Source organism: Panulirus ornatus, chromosome 45 (genome assembly GCF_036320965.1).
Source record: "Panulirus ornatus isolate Po-2019 chromosome 45, ASM3632096v1, whole genome shotgun sequence".
Lineage (NCBI taxonomy): Eukaryota > Metazoa > Arthropoda > Malacostraca > Decapoda > Palinuridae > Panulirus > Panulirus ornatus.
In genome coordinates this window covers 1231337-1248262 of record NC_092268.1, presented here as the reverse complement: position 1 = coordinate 1248262, position 16926 = coordinate 1231337, and the positions used below count along the sequence as shown (strand labels likewise).

At 39.3% G+C, this 16926-nt stretch overlaps 1 protein-coding gene across 3 annotated transcripts in view; it reads left to right on the top strand.

The window, feature by feature from the left end:
* The first annotated feature begins 8921 nt into the window (after positions 1 to 8921).
* Positions 8922 to 16926, top strand: part of LOC139762981 (rab proteins geranylgeranyltransferase component A 2-like) — a 33695-nt gene continuing 25690 nt past the window's right edge. For all 3 annotated transcript variants that reach the window (XM_071688438.1, XM_071688437.1, XM_071688434.1), the window contains exon 1: positions 8922 to 9034. The gene's annotated coding sequence lies outside the window, so the exon portion shown is untranslated. The remainder of the gene's footprint in view (positions 9035 to 16926) is intronic.

Below are 16926 nucleotides of genomic sequence, written 5' to 3'. Positions count from 1 at the left end.
GGGAAAGAGACAATTCAAAAGTTTACTTATAAGACCGTTTAGGGGTGCCAAGGTCCAATACAGTTGCATGGTGGCATCCAAAAATAAAACAACAAATTAACGGTTTACTTTAGATCCCCTTTGGAGCCGCCAAGGTAATTAGAGTGGCATAGAGGCATCAAAAGGGAAAGAAACATTTGGAAAGCTTACTTTAATGCCACTTTGGGGATGCCAAGGAGCAGAGAATTGCGGTGAGGCATCCAAAAATTTAGAGGAAAATTGAAGGATTAATCTAAATCCCCTTTGGCGTCTTCAAAGGCCTTTACAGGGGAATACTGGCATCTGAAGGGAAAGAGACAATTTAAAAGTTTACTTAAAAGACCGTTTAGGGTGCCAAAGTCCAATACAGTTACATGATGTTATCTAAAAATAAATAGACAAATTAACGGTTTACTTTAAATCCCCTTTGGAGCCGCCAAAGGCAATTACAGGAGCATAGAGGCATCAAAAGGGAGAAAACATTTGGAAAGCTTAATTTAATGCCATTTTGGGGAAGCTAAAGGGCAAGAGAATTGCGGTGAGGCATCCAAAAATTTAGAGGAAAATTGAAGGATTAATCTAAATCCCCTTTGGCGTCTTCAAAGGCCTTTACAGGGAATAATGGCATCTAAAGGGAAAGAGACAAATTAAAAGTTTACCTTAAAAGACCGTTTAGGGTGCCAAAGTCCAATACAGTTGCATGATGCCTTCCAAAAATAAAAAGAAATTAACTGTTAAGTTTAAATCCCTTTGGAGCCGCCAAAGGCAATTACAGGGGCATAGAGGCATCAAAAGGGAAAGAAGCATTTGGAAAGCTTACTTTAATGCCACTTTGGGGATGCCAAAGGGCAAGAGAATTGCGGTGAGGCATCCAAAAATTTAGAGGAAAATTGAAGGATTAATCTAAATCCCTTTGGCGTCTTCAAAGGCCTTTACAGGGGAATAATGGCATCTAAAGGAAAGAGACAAATTAAAAGTTTCCTTAAAAGACGTTTAGGGGGTGCCAAAGTCCAATACAGTTACATGATGTTCATCCAAAAATAAAAAGAAATTAACTGTTAGTTTAAATCCCCTTTGGAGCCGCCAAAGGCAATTACAGGGCATAGAGGCATCAAAAGGGAAAGAAACATTTGGAAAGCTTACTTTAATGCCACTTTGGGGATGCCAAAGGGCAAGAGGGGGGGGGGGGGGGGGGGGGGGGGGGGGGGGGGGGGTTTTTTTTTTTTTTTTTTTTTTTTTTTTTTTTTTTTTTTTTTCATGAGTTATCCAAAAATAAAAAGACAAATTAACGGTTTACTTTAAATCCCCTTTGGAGCCGCCAAAGGCAATTACAGGGCATAGAGGCATCAAAAGGGAAGAAACATTTGGAAAGCTTACTTTAATGCCACTTTGGGGATGCTAAAGGGCAAGAGAATTGCGGTGAGGCATCCAAAAATTTAGAGGAAAATTGAAGGATTAATCTAAATCCCCTTTGGCGTCTTCAAAGGCCTTTACAGGGGAATATGGCATCTGAAGGGAAAGAGACAAATTAAAAGTTTACTTAAAAGACCGTTTAGGGTGCCAAGGGCCAATAGTGATGGCATCCAAAAATAAAAAAGAAATTAACGGTTTACTTTAAATCCCCTTTGGAGCCGCCAAAGGCAATTAAGTGGCATAGAGGCATCAAAAGGGAAAAGAACATTTGGAAAGCTTACTTTAATGCCACTTTGGGGATGCCAAAGGGCAAGAGAATTGCGGTGAGGCATCCAAAAATTTAGAGGAAAATTGAAGGATTAATCTAAATCCCCTTTGGCGTCTTCAAAGGCCTTTACAGGGAATACTGGCATCTAAGGGAAAGAGACAAATTAAAAGTTTCCTTAAAAGACCGTTTAGTGGGTGCCAAAGTCCAATACAGTTGCATGATGCCTTCCAAAAATAAAAAGAGAAAATTAACTGTTAAGTTTAAATCCCCTTTGGAGCCGCCAAAGGCAATTACAGGGGCATAGAGGCATCAAAAGGGAAAGAAGCATTTGGAAAGCTTACTTTAATGCCACTTTGGGGATGCCAAAGGGCAAGAGAATTGCGGTGAGGCATCCAAAAATTTAGAGGAAAATTGAAGGATTAATCTAAATCCCCTTTGGCGTCTTCAAAGCTTTCAGGGGATATGCATCTAAGGGAAAGAGACAAATAAAAGTTCTTAAAGACCGTTTAGGTGCCAAAGTCCAATACATTATGATGTTCAAAATAAAGAAATTACGGTTATTTAATCCCTTTGGAGCGCAAAGGCAATTACAGGCATAGAGCATCAAAAGGAAGAAACATTGGAAACTTATTTATGCCACTTGGAGCAAAGGGCAAGAGAATTGCGGTGAGGCATCCAAATTTAGAGGAAAATTGAAGGATAATCTAAATCCCTTTGGCGTCTTCAAAGGCCTTTAGGGAATATGCATCTAAGGGAAAGAGCAAATTAAAAGTTTCTTAAAAGACCGTTTAGGGTGCCAAAGTCCAATACAGTTGCATGATGTCATCCAAAAATAAAAAGAGAAATTTACGGTTAAGTTTTAAATCCCCTTTGGAGCCGCCAAAGGCAATTACAGGGCATAGAGGCATCAAAAGGGAAAGAAACATTTGGAAAGCTTACTTTAATGCCACTTGGGGATGCCAAAGGGCAAGAGAATTGCGGTGAGGCATCCAAAACTTTAGAGGAAAATTGAAGGATTAATCTAAATCCCCTTTGGCGTCTTCAAAGGCCTTTACAGGGGAATACTGGATCTGAAGGGAAAGAGACAAATCAAAAGTTTACTTAAAAGACCGTTTAGGGGTGCAAAGTCCAATACAGTTGCATGATGGCATCCAAAAATAAAAAACAATTTAACGGTTTACTTTAAATCCCCTTTGGAGCCGCCAAAGGCAATTAGAGGGCATAGAGGCATCAAAAGGGAAAGAAACATTTGGAAAGCTTACTAATGCATTTGGGGATGCAAGGCAAGAGAATTGCGTGAGCATCAAAATTAAGGAAAATGAGATTAATTAACTTTTCTAAGCCTTACAGGGAATATGGATCTAAGAAAGACATTAAGCTAAAAGACCTTTAGTCAAGTCCATACAGTGATGGCTTAAAATAAGAAAATTAAGGTTTAAATCCTTTGGCCGCCAAGAATACAGGATAAGGCATCAAAAGGGAAAGAACATTTGAAAGCTTACTTATGCACTTTGGGGATGCCAAGGCAAGAGAATTGCTGAGGCATCAAATTTAGAGGAAAATTGAAGGATTAATCTAATCCTTTGTTCAAAGGCTTTACAGGAATATGGATCTAAGGGAAAGGACAATAAAAGTTTCTTAAAAGACTTTAGGCAATCATACAGTGCATGGTCTAAAATAAAAAGAATTAACGTTTACTTAATCCCTTGAGCCCAAGGCAATTACAGGGATAGAGGCATCAAAAGGAAAGAAACATTGGAAAGCTTACTTTAATGCCATTTTGGGATGCCAAGGCAAGGAATTGCGTGAGGCATCCAAAAATTTAGAGAAATTGAAGATTAATCTAAATCCCTTTGGCGTCTTCAAGGCCTTACAGGGGATATGCATCTAAGGAAGAGACAATAAAAGTTTACTTAAAAGACGTTTAGGTGCCAAAGTCAATACAGTTCATGATGCATCAAAATAAAAGAGAATTAAGGTATTTAATCCCCTTTGGAGCGCCAAAGGCAATTACAGGGGCATAAGGCATCAAAAGGGAAAGAAACATTTGGAAAGCTTACTTTATGCCACTTTGGGATGCCAAAGGGCAAGAGAATTGCGGTGAGGCATCCAAAAATTTAGAGGAAAATTGAAGGATTAATCTAAATCCCCTTTGGCGTCTTCAAAGGCCTTTACAGGGGAATACTGGCATCTGAAGGAAAGAGACAATTAAAAGTTTACTTAAAAGACGTTTAGGGGTGCCAAAGTCCAATACAGTTGCATGTGTCATCCAAAAATAAAAAGACAAATTAACGGTTATTTAAATCCCCTTTGGAGCCGCCAAAGGCAATTACAGGGCATAGAGGCATCAAAAGGGAAAGAAACATTTGGAAAGCTTACTTTAATGCCACTTTGGGGATGCCAAAGGGCAAGAGAATTGCGTGGAGGCATCCAAAATTTAGAGGAAAATTGAAGGATTAATCTAAATCCCCTTTGGCGTCTTCAAAGGCCTTTACAGGGGAATACTGGCATCTGAAGGGAAAGAGACAAATCAAAAGTTTACTTAAAAGACTTTAGGGGTGCCAAAGTCCAATACAGTTGCATGATGTCATCCAAAAATAAAAAGAGAAATTAACGGTTTACTTTAAATCCCCTTTGAAGCCGCCAAAGGCAATTACAGGGGCATATAGGCATCAAAAGGGAAAGAAACATTTGGAAAGCTTACTTTAATGCCACTTTGGGGATGCCAAAGGGCAAGAGAATTGCGGTGAGGCATCCTAAAATTTAGAGGAAAATTGAAGGATTAATCTAAATCCCCTTTGGCGTCTTCAAAGGCCTTTACAGGGGAATAATGGCATCTGAAGGTGAAGAGACACAATTAAAAGTTACTTAAAAGACCGTTTGGGTGCCAAGGTCCAATACAGTTGCATGTGGCATCCAAAAATAAAAGAAAATTAACGGTTAAATTTAAATCCCTTTGGCGCCGCCAAAGGCAATTACAGGGGCATAGAGGCATCAAAAGGGAAAGAAACATTTGGAAAACTTACTTTAATGCCACTTTGGGGATGCCAAAGGGCAAGAGAATTGCGTGAGGCATCCAAAAATTTAGAGGAAAATTGAAGGATTAATCTAAATCCCTTTGGCGTCTTCAAAGGCCTTTACAGGGGAATAATGGCATCTGAAGGGAAAGAGACAAATTAAAAGTTTACTTAAAAGACCTTTAGGGGTGCCAAAGTCCAATACAGTTGCATGATGGCATCAAAAATAAAAAGAAAATTAAGTTTATTTAATCCACTTTGAGCCGCAAAGGCAATTACAGGGGCATAGAGGCATCAAAAGGGAAAAACATTTGGAAAGCTTACGTTAATGCCACTTTGGGGATGCAAATGGCAAGAGAATTGCGTGAGGCATCTACAATTAGAGGAAAATGAAGGATTAATTAAATCCCCTTGCGACTTCAAAGGGCCTTTACAGTGAATAATGGCATCTAAGGAAAGGACAAATAAAAGTTTCTTAAAAGACGATTTAGGAATGCCAAGTCATACAGTTGCAATGTGATCCAAAATAAAAGACAAATTAACGGTTAAGTATTATCCCTTGGAGCCGCAAAGGCAATATCAGGGCAATAGAGGCATCAAAAGGGAAAGAAAACATTTGGAAAGCTTACTTTAATGCCACTTTGGGATGCAAAGGGCAAGAGAATTGGGTGAGGCATCCAAAAATTTAGAGGAAAATTGAAGGATTAATCTAAATCCCCTTGGCGTCTTAAAGGCCTTTACAGGGAATACTGGATCTGAAGGGAAAGAGACGAAATTAAAAGTTTACTTAAAGACCGTTTAGGGGTGCCAAGGTCCAATACAGTTGCATGGTGGCATCCAAAAATAAAGACAAATTAAAGGTTTACTTTAAATCCCTTTGGGCCGCCAAAGGCAATTACAGGGGCATAAGGCATCAAAAGGAAAGGGAATACATTGAAAGGCTCTTACACAGGGGATGCAATAGGCAAAATCTGTACATCAATAAGGATCTTACAGACTGACAATGAGGATCGTTATACATTCAATAAGGCATCTTACAGCTGACAATGGGATCTTATACATTGAATAAGGCATCTTACAGACTGAAATGGGATCTTATACATTCAATAAGGCATCTTACAGACTGACAATGGGATCTTATACATTGAATAAGGCATCTTACAGACTGACAATGGGATCTTATACATTAATAAGGCATCTTAAGACATGACAACATATGGCATCTCGATATGACATTAATAAGGCATCTTACAGACTGACAATGGATCTTATACATTCAATAAGGCATCTTACAGACTGACAATGGGATCTTATACATTCAATAAGGCATCTTACAGACTGACAATGGGATCTTATACATTCAATAAGGCATCTTACAGACTGACAATGGGATCTTATACATTCAATAAGGCATCTTACAGACTGACAATGGGATCTTATACATTCAATAAGGCATCTTACAGACTGACAATGGGATCTTATACATTCAATAAGGCATCTTACAGACTGACAATGGGATCTTATACATTCAATAAGGCATCTTACAGACTGACAATGGGATCTTATACATTAATAAGGCATCTTACAGACTGACAATGGGATCTTATACATTCAATAAGGCATCTTACAGACTGACAATGGGATCTTATACATTCAATAAGGCATCTTACAGACTGACAATGGGATCTTATACATTCAATAAGGCATCTTACAGACTGACAATGGGATCTTATACATTCAATAAGGCATCTTACAGACTGACAATGGGATCTTATACATTCAATAAGGCATCTTACAGACTGACAATGGGATCTTATACATTCAATAAGGCATCTTACAGACTGACAATGGGATCTTATACATTCAATAAGGCATCTTACAGACTGACAATGGATCTTATACATTCAATAAGGCATCTTACAGACTGACAATGGGATCTTATACATTCAATAAGGCATCTTACAGACTGACAATGGGATCTTATACATTGAATAAGGCATCTTACAGACTGACAATGGGATCTTATACATTGAATAAGGCATCTTACAGACTGACAATGGGATCTTATACATTCAATAAGGCATCTTACAGACTGACAATGGGATCTTATACATTCAATAAGGCATCTTACAGACTGACAATGGGATCTTATACATTGAATAAGGCATCTTACAGACTGACAATGGGATCTTATACATTCAATAAGGCATCTTACAGACTGACAATGGGACTAAATACATCTTACATACATATCTAATTATAAGGCATTCTATATTACATGGATGAGCCAATGGATCTTATACATTCAATAAGGCATCTTACAGACTGACAATGGGATCTTATACATTCAATAAGGCATCTTACAGACTGACAATGGGATCTTATACATTGAATAAGGCATCTTACAGACTGACAATGGGATCTTATACATTCAATAAGGCATCTTACAGACTGACAATGGGATCTTATACATTCAATAAGGCATCTTACAGACTGACAATGGGATCTTATACATTGAATAAGGCATCTTACAGACTGACAATGGGATCTTATACATTGAATAAGGCATCTTACAGACTGACAATGGGATCTTATACATTCAATAAGGCATCTTACAGACTGACAATGGGATCTTATACATTGAATAAGGCATCTTACAGACTGACAATGGGATCTTATACATTGAATAAGGCATCTTACAGACTGACAATGGGATCTTATACATTCAATAAGGCATCTTACAGACTGACAATGGGATCTTATACATTGAATAAGGCATCTTACAGACTGACAATGGGATCTTAACATTCGAATAAGGCATCTTACAGACTGACAATGGGATCTTATACATTCAATAAGGCATCTTACAGACTGACAATGGGATCTTATACATTCAATAAGGCATCTTACAGACTGACAATGGGATCTTATACATTCAATAAGGCATCTTACAGACTGACGTGTCCACAATGGATTAAATGCGTCATTCCATTATTTTCGCAGTCCACTTTCATACGTGTGGCGCCAACACTCTCCTTGGACACTAATAAATCTTATCCATAAATAAATATTTTCATTCGTATATGACCAGTGCGGAATGAGCCAAGAATCTTTCACTGAACTCGCGAGAAAACTCTTAAAGAAACACCATAACACATGAACACAAGAGTTATTGTAATGCTGACCAAATGTCAGTCCTGCCTTTGACAACATACCAGTTCCATCATGACCGAGCCCCACATACACCATCCCAGTACACTAACGAGCCAACTATCATTTTCGAGGTATTTCTCAGTTCAAAGTAGGACAGATTTGTTTTCTTTCCTCATCAATCACATACACCGTCCTCTTATCTAAAGACATCTCATTAATCTAAGAAAACTCATTAATCATCTATAACGAGAGTGGTAATTACAATATCACACACGAGATCTCACCTATTGGGAAACCAAAGGGTAACTGCTCGCTCCGGTGACACGAGAGGAACATCACTTGGTTTCCCGCCACCTGATGGTGTCTCCTCACTTTTTTTTTACTATGATGATGAGAGTAATCATGAACACTCACTGACAAATACCGTTCATATAAGCCAAATTCTGATTTATGTATTACATAAGCTTTGAAAATCCCTACTTTGTTCATCAGCCTAGGTCATCTTATATACATTTGCTCATGATTATCACCTTCATTGGATATAGTTGCAATAAATAAGTCGTGTTCTCCTTCGTCCTGTATAAACAAAGCTCCCAATTGGTCAAAAGAAAAATGGAGTTAGCCAATCAGCATTGCAAGCCATGCCATCACGGTCGATTTCATTTCTATCAGAAGATTAATCTTTTATAGAACCCTTTCGAAACCCGAATTAATATATCTAGTTTTGATGAAAAAGCCTAAATATGTCTAGGTAATTACAATTGAATTAGTGACAGGGGCCATATTACCAGCCCGAAGGATAAATCAGATTTCTAAATTTTAACTGATTTATCAGAGAGCGTCCTGAGAGATGGTGTTTATATACAACTTACGTAGAATATTTTTAGGACAATTTATATAATGAATTATGCAAATAAGGTTTAGTATATGCTATCTAATAGAAAACATTTCCTTCAATAAATTATAACCCAGCATTTATGAAATTGTTTTGAAATTAATACCGAAAATAGATACAAAACCATGAGATAAAATATAACGCAACCTGTAATTAAAAGTTCGTCGTGACTCTCGTAATGTTTGTTGTGATGCAGGAACACGTTTCTTGTATATTTCATCCATAATAACGAAGTGATAATAGATTATCTACTGTATGCAGCAACAATAAGTGAGTAATGTAACCTTCGTACCATTTAAAAAGTAGATACGTTTTTATCCAGTAAGGTAGTTATGAAACACTCCAACAAGGGTGTCGCATCGTTCGTAAACTTTTAGAAATAAACTTTCAACTCGTTGAATTTGTACAATGTGCCTGATCCACACATCCTGTATAATTCCAGGAACTCTGTTTTTCTTTCCCATTCTGAAATGTTATGTCAAGAAGGCACAAAGTTAACATAAGTGAGTTTTACCACTGTAGTTAATGGAACATTGACATGGAAACTTTTGTGTTTCTGATTATTGAGGAATTAAAAGCTCTCATGATCAGATTTATTTTTATATTATTATCTGTGTAACGGTAATATCACAGCAGTAATGTTTGTGGTGCATATTTAGTATGAACCAAAATATCACAGGCATTTTAGTTTAAGGTCACCTGTCAAGGGTTTCAGTATTTGTAATTTGATATGAGTCAGTTTAGGCAACATAGCTAGATCCTTCTGAACAGAAAACATTAAATACATAAAAACTGTATGCAGACCAAGTCATCTCTTATTACATTTTGCCCAACATTAAGATAAGACTACTCCCTCGACATACATTTATAAACTCTGCGAACATAAATGTCATTAAGTTTCATTTGTGTTGACATTGCTCAGTCTCACTAAACATTAAGATCTTTACTTTTGATTTTCTTATCAGAAATGTACAACACCTAGGTATGTCAAGGTAAGTATTTGTATGAGCGTACACATTTCTGATTTGTTTCCTCAGTTATAGAGATACATTTTACATAGAATGCCACATCAATTAGTGATACTAGGCACTCTAACCTATGCCATGTTATGCATAACTAAAACAGGACCTATAAAATGAAGTTGCGAGTGCAGAGATTGTTTTTAAAATTAGTTTGTGAAAAGTTGGATATCAACTGTTGCATTTATGTAATTTGTAAGAGAAATAATGTGCTTGATGTTACTCTCTAAACTTTATGAGCTTTGTATTATGTGCTGTTCAGCATTTCTTATTGTAATATACCCATCCACCCAGTCTAGAATTGACATGAAAGAACTGGTTTTGTATTTGTCATATTATGTGTTAGCCCTTATAATGGTTATACCAACTCGAGAAGTTTCTTTGTTTCTTGTCAAGTGATAAAGATATGCTTGTGGCATGAGAAGCGTGGGAGGTGGGTTGATTAGAAAAGATATGTTCCAGTGCTTGATTGTATTTATGTGTGTATGAAATGCATTGAGATACATAGAAAGAAAAATCTGAAGTGCATTGAATGTCTTTATATAGTGGTACAAATGAAATATGAAATCTTTTCTTTCAAACTATTCGCCATTTCCTGCATTAGCAAGGTAGCGTTAAGAACAGAGGACTGGGCTTCTGAGAGAATATCCTCGTCTGGCCCCCTTCTCTGTTCTTTCTTTTGAAAAATTAAAAAAAAAACGAGGGGAGGATTTCCAGCCCCCCGCTCCCTCCCCTTTTAGTCGCCTTCTACGACACGCAGGGAATACGTGGGAAGTATTCTCTATCCCCTATCCCCAGGATAGAAATATGAAATATTTTCATGAAATATTTGAAGTGATTTAAGATGTTGTTACACCAAGCATTCAAATGTTAAGTGACCATGAAATTGCACCATAGAACAGTGCTGTGACCTCTTAGAAAAATGTCCTTAACACAAAGCATATTACATTGCTTTAATTCTTGTGGATGTGTACCATATTATCTGTGAAGCCTGGAGTCTACATCTTACAGTAATTTCCACGTGTTTAGAATGCACATAAGGAGTTAGGAATTCTTATTCATGTGAATGGAAGCATACTGGTATACTGTGGCCAATCTATGTACTACCTTTATAAGTTATAATCACAGGATTTCATATATTTGTAGATGTGAAGTGTTGCTGCATCTATTTTTATAAAAAGATATCAATTATCGTTGTTGAGATTTTTACGTGTAGTTTTAATGTCCTTGAATATATGTTAGGAGGTAGTTGAAAGGTAGCCACTAACCAGAGAGTTATTTATATTGCATGTACTACCCACCTAGGTATTGGGAAAGTTAGTGATGACTGTGTGGTGCGTCACCACTTCTGTGGTTGTCAGCTTGCATTCCTATGTCGGAGGTAGCTACTGGCATTCTGTCCACCAACATACAATCTCTCCTGTCACACATAACCCTTGACAACCCTGAACTCACAACTCGTTCTTCATAACTCAAGGTTTTGTGCAGTAAATGCTGTGCGTTATCCCTCCCTTGGTAAGTGGTAAGAGCAGTTGATGAAAGTAGTAGGTAGAAACATTAAGTAGAAGTGTTTTTTATTTATTTTGCTTTGTCGCTGTCTCCCGCGTTTGCGAGGTAGCGCAAGGAAACAGACGAAAGAAATGGCCCAACCCACCCCCATACACATGTATATACATACACGTCCACACACGCAAATATACATACCTATACATCTCAATGTACACATATATATACACACAGACACATACATATATAACCATGCACACAATTCACACTGTCTGCCTTTATTCATTCCCATCGCCACCTCGCCACACATGGAATACCATCCCCCTCCCCCCTCATGTGTGCGAAGTAGCGCTAGGAAAAGACAACAAAGGCCCCATTTGTTCACACTCAGTCTCTAGCTGTCATGCAATAATACCCGAAACCACAGCTCCTTTTCCACATCCAGGCCCCACACAACTTTCCATGGTTTACCCCAGCCGCTTCACATGCCCTGATTCAATCTACTGACAGCACGTCAACCCCGGTATACCACATCGATCCAATTCACTCTATTCCTTGCCCGCCTTTCACCCTCCTGCATGTTCAGGCCCCGATCACTCAAAATCTTTTTCACTCCATCTTTCCACCTCCAATTTGATCTCCCACTTCTCCTCGTTCCCTCCACCTCCGACACATATATCCTCTTGGTCAATCTTTCCTCACTCATTCTCTCCATGTGCCCAAACCATTTCAAAACACCCTCTTCTGCTCTCTCAACCACACTTTTTATTTCCACACATCTCTCTTACCCTTACATTACTTACTCGATCAAACCACCTCACACCACACATTGTCCTCAAACATCTCATTTCCAGCACATCCACCCTCTTGCGCACAACTCTATCCATAGCGCACGCCTCACAACCATACAACATTGTTGGAACAACTATTCCTTCAAACATACCCATTTTTGCTTTCCGAGATAATGTTCTCGACTTCCAAACATTCTTCAAGGCTCCCAGGTTTTTCGCCCCCTCCCCCACCCTACAATTCACTTCCGCTTCCATGGTTCCATCCGCTGCCTGATCCACTCCCAGATATCTAAAACACTTTACTTCCTCCAGTTTTTCTCCAATCAATCTTACCTCCCAATTGACTTGACCCTCAACCCTACTGTACCTAATAACCTTGCTCTTATTCACATTTACTCTTAAATTTCTTCTTTCACACACTTTACCAAACTCAGTCACCAGCTTCTGCAGTTTCTCATATGAATCAGCCACCAGTGCTGTATCATCAGCGAACAACAACTGACTCACTTCCCAAGCTCTCTCATCCACAACAGACTTCATACTTGCCCCTCTTTCCAAAACTCTTGCATTCACCTCCCTAACAACCCCATCCATAAACAAATTAAACAACCATGGAGACATCACACACCCCTGCCGCAAACCTACATTCACTGAGAACCAATGACTTTCCTCTCTTCCTACACGTACACATGCCTTACATCCTCGATAAACAGTTTTCACTGCTTCTAACAACTTGCCTCCCACACCATATATTCTTAATACCTTCCACAGAGCATCTCTATCAACTCTATCATATGCTTTCTCCAGATCCATAAATGCTACATACAAATCCATTTGCTTTTCTAAGTATTTCTCACATACATTCTTCAAAGCAAACACCTGATCCACACATCCTCTACCACTTCTGAAACACACTGCTCTTCCCCAATCTGATGCTCTGTACATGCCTTCACCCTCTCAATCAATACCCTCCCATATAATTTACCAGGAATACTCAACTAACTTATACCTCTGTAATTTGAGCACTCACTCTTATCCCCTTTGCCTTTGTACAATGGCACTATGCATGCATTCCGCCAATCCTCAGGCACCTCACTATGAGTCATACATACATTAAATAACCTTACCAACCAGTCAGCAATACAGTCACCCCCTTTTTTAATAAATTCCACTGCAATACCATTCAAACCTGCTGCCTTGCCAGCTTTCATCTTCCACAAAGCTTTTACTACCTCTTCTCTGTTTACCAAATCATTTTCCCTAACCCTCTCACTTTGCACGGCACCTATACCAAAACACCCTATATCTGCCACTCTATCATCAAACACATTCAACAAACCTTCAAAATACTCACTCCATCTCCTTCTCACGTCACCACTACTTGTTTTCACCTCCCCATTAGCGCCCTTCACTGAAGTTCCCATTTGCTCCCTTGTCTTACGCACTTTATTTACCTCCTTCCAGAACATCTTTTTATTCTCCCTAAAATGTAATGATATTCTTTCACCCCAACTCTCATTTGCCCTCTTTTTCACCTCTTGTACCTTTCTCTTGACCTCCTGTCTCTTTCTTTTATACATCTCCCACTCAATTGCATTTTTTCCCTGCAAAAATGGTCCAAATGCCTCTCTCTTCTCTTTCACTAATAATCTTACTTCTTCATCCCACCACTCACTACCCTTTCTAATCAACCCACCTCCCACGCTTCTCATGCCACAAGCATCTTTTACACAATCCATCACTGATTCCCTAAATACATCCCATTCCTCCCCCACTCCCCTTACTTCCATTGTTCTCACCTTTTTCCATTCTGTACTCAGTCTCTCCTGGTACTTCCTCACACAAGTCTCCTTCCCAAGCTCACTTACTCTCACCACCCTCTTCACCCCAACATTCACTCTTCTTTTCTGAAAACCTATACAAATCTTCACCTTATCCTCCACAAGATAATGATCAGACATCCCTCCAGTTGCACCTCTCAGCAAATTAACATTAATATTAAGTAGAAGTAGTAGATAGAATGAGGTGGGAGCTTTACATAGAAGTAGTAGGCTGGAAGATCAGGCAGAGATGTTAGGTAGTTGTAGTTGGTAGGAATATTAGGGTGGTCTATTAGGGTGAGGAGAGTTATGCTATGGCCATCCCCTTGAGGGAGTTTCCAAAAGGACAGGTCATCAGAGATATACACGTAGATAGATAGATATGACTGTTGTACTTAATTTGTTGCTTTTCCATGTCCTTTTTTTATGTACCTCTTTCAGTGCACTGGGTGATAATTTCTGGTCTTGCATTGCTATGTTTGACATGGCTGTTTGTTAGTTTCTCCAAGTTCATTTATTTTAGGCTTTGATATTTTATTGTTTGATTTTCTAGCTCTTTTTAGTCTGTGTTAATTATTAATATTTATATATGTTTATTTGTTATATTTAATTGCTGTTTCCCACTGATGCGGGAAACAGACGAATAATGGCCCATCCACTCATATACCCATGTATACATAGACACCCATACATGCACATGTACATACACACTTATACATATATATACACAGTTACATATTGATACTTGCTTGCTTTCTTCAATTACCCGTGCCACCCCACAGGAAACAGCATCACCACCCCCCTGCGTCAGCGAGGTAGCACCAGTTAAGCAGACCAAAAAAGGCCACATTCATGTGCGAAGTGAGAGGGTTAGGGAGAATGGTTTGGTAAACAGATAAGAGGGAGTGGAAGCTTTGCGGAAGATGAAAGCCGGCAAGACAGTGGTTTTGGATGGTATTGCAGTGCAATTTATTAAAAAAGGGGGTGACTGTGTTGCTGACTGGTTGGTATGTATAGTTAATGTATGTATGACTCATGGTGAGGTGCCTGAGGATTGGTGGAATGCTTGCATAGTGCCATTGTACAAAGGCAAAGGGGATAAAGGTGAGTGCTCAAATTATTTTTATATTATTATTTTTTATTATACTTTGTCGCTGTCTCCCGCGTTTGCGAGGTAGCGCAAGGAAACAGACGAAAGAAATGGCCCAACCCCCCCCCATACACATGTATATACATACGTCCACACACGCAAATATACATACCTACACAGCTTTCCATGGTTTACCCCAGACGCTTCACATGCCCCGATTCAATCCACTGACAGCACGTCAACCCCAGTATACCACATCGCTCCAATTCACTCTATTCCTTGCCCTCCTTTCACCCTCCTGCATGTTCAGGCCCCGATCACACAAAATCCTTTTCACTCCATCCTTCCACCTCCAATTTGGTCTCCCTCTTCTCCTTGTTCCCTCCACCTCCGACACATATATCTTCTTGGTCAATCTCTCCTCACTCATCCTCTCCATGTGCCCAAACCACTTCAAAACACCCTCTTCTGCTCTCTCAACCACGCTCTTTTTATTACCACACATCTCTCTTACCCTTACGTTACTCACTCGATCAAACCACCTCACACCACACATTGTCCTCAAACATCTCATTTCCAGCACATCCATCCTCCTGCGCACAACTCTATCCATAGCCCACGCCTCGCAACCATACAACATTGTTGGAACCACTATTCCTTCAAACATACCCATTTTTGCTTTCCGAGATAATGTTCTCGACTTCCACACATTCTTCAAGGCCCCCAGGATTTTTCGCCCCCTCCCCCACCCTATGATCCACTTCCGCTTCCATGGTTCCATCCGCTGCCAGATCCACTCCCAGATATCTAAAACACTTCACTTCCTCCAGTTTTTCTCCATTCAAACTCACCTCCCAATTGACTTGACCCTCAACCCTACTGTACCAAATAACCTTGCTCTTATTCACATTTACTCTTAACTTTCTTCTTCCACACACTTTCCAAACTCAGTCACCAGCTTCTGCAGTTTCTCACATGAATCAGCCACCAGCGCTGTATCATCAGCGAACAACAACTGACTCACTTCCCAAGCTCTCTCATCCCCAACAGACTTCATACTTGCCCCTCTTTCCAAAACTCTTGCATTTACCTCCCTAACAACCCCATCCATAAACAAATTAAACAACCATGGAGACATCACACACCCCTGCCACAAACCTACATTCACTGAGAACCAATCACTTTCCTCTCTTCCTACACGTACACATGCCTTACATCCTCGATAAAAACTTTTCACTGCTTCTAACAACTTGCCTCCCACACCATATATTCTTAATACCTTCCACAGAGCATCTCTATCAACTCTATCATATGCCTTCTCCAGATCCATAAATGCTACATACCGATCCATTTGCTTTTCTAAGTATTTCTCACATACATTCTTCAAAGCAAACACCTGATCCACACATCCTCTACCACTTCTGAAACTACACTGCTCTTCCCCAATCTGATGCTCTGTACATGCCTTCACCCTCTCAATCAATACCCTCCCATTTAATTTACCAGGAATACTCAACAAACTTATACCTCTGTAATTTGAGCACTCACTCTTATCCCCTTTGCCTTTCTACAATGGCACTATGCACGCATTCCGCCAATCCTCAGGCACCTCACCATGAGTCATACATACATTAAATAACCTTACCAACCAGTCAACAATACAGTCACCCCCTTTTTTAATAAATTCCACTGCAATACCATCCAAACCTGCTGCCTTGCCGGCTTTCATCTTCCGCAAAGCTTTCACTACCTCTTCTCTGTTTACCAAATCATTTTCCCTAACCCTCTCACTTTGCACACCACCTCGACCAAAACACCCTATATCTGCCACTCTATCATCAAACACATTCAACAAACCTTCAAAATACTCACTCCATCTCCTTCTCACATCACCACTACTTGTTTTCACCTCCCATTTGCGCCCTTCACTGAAGTT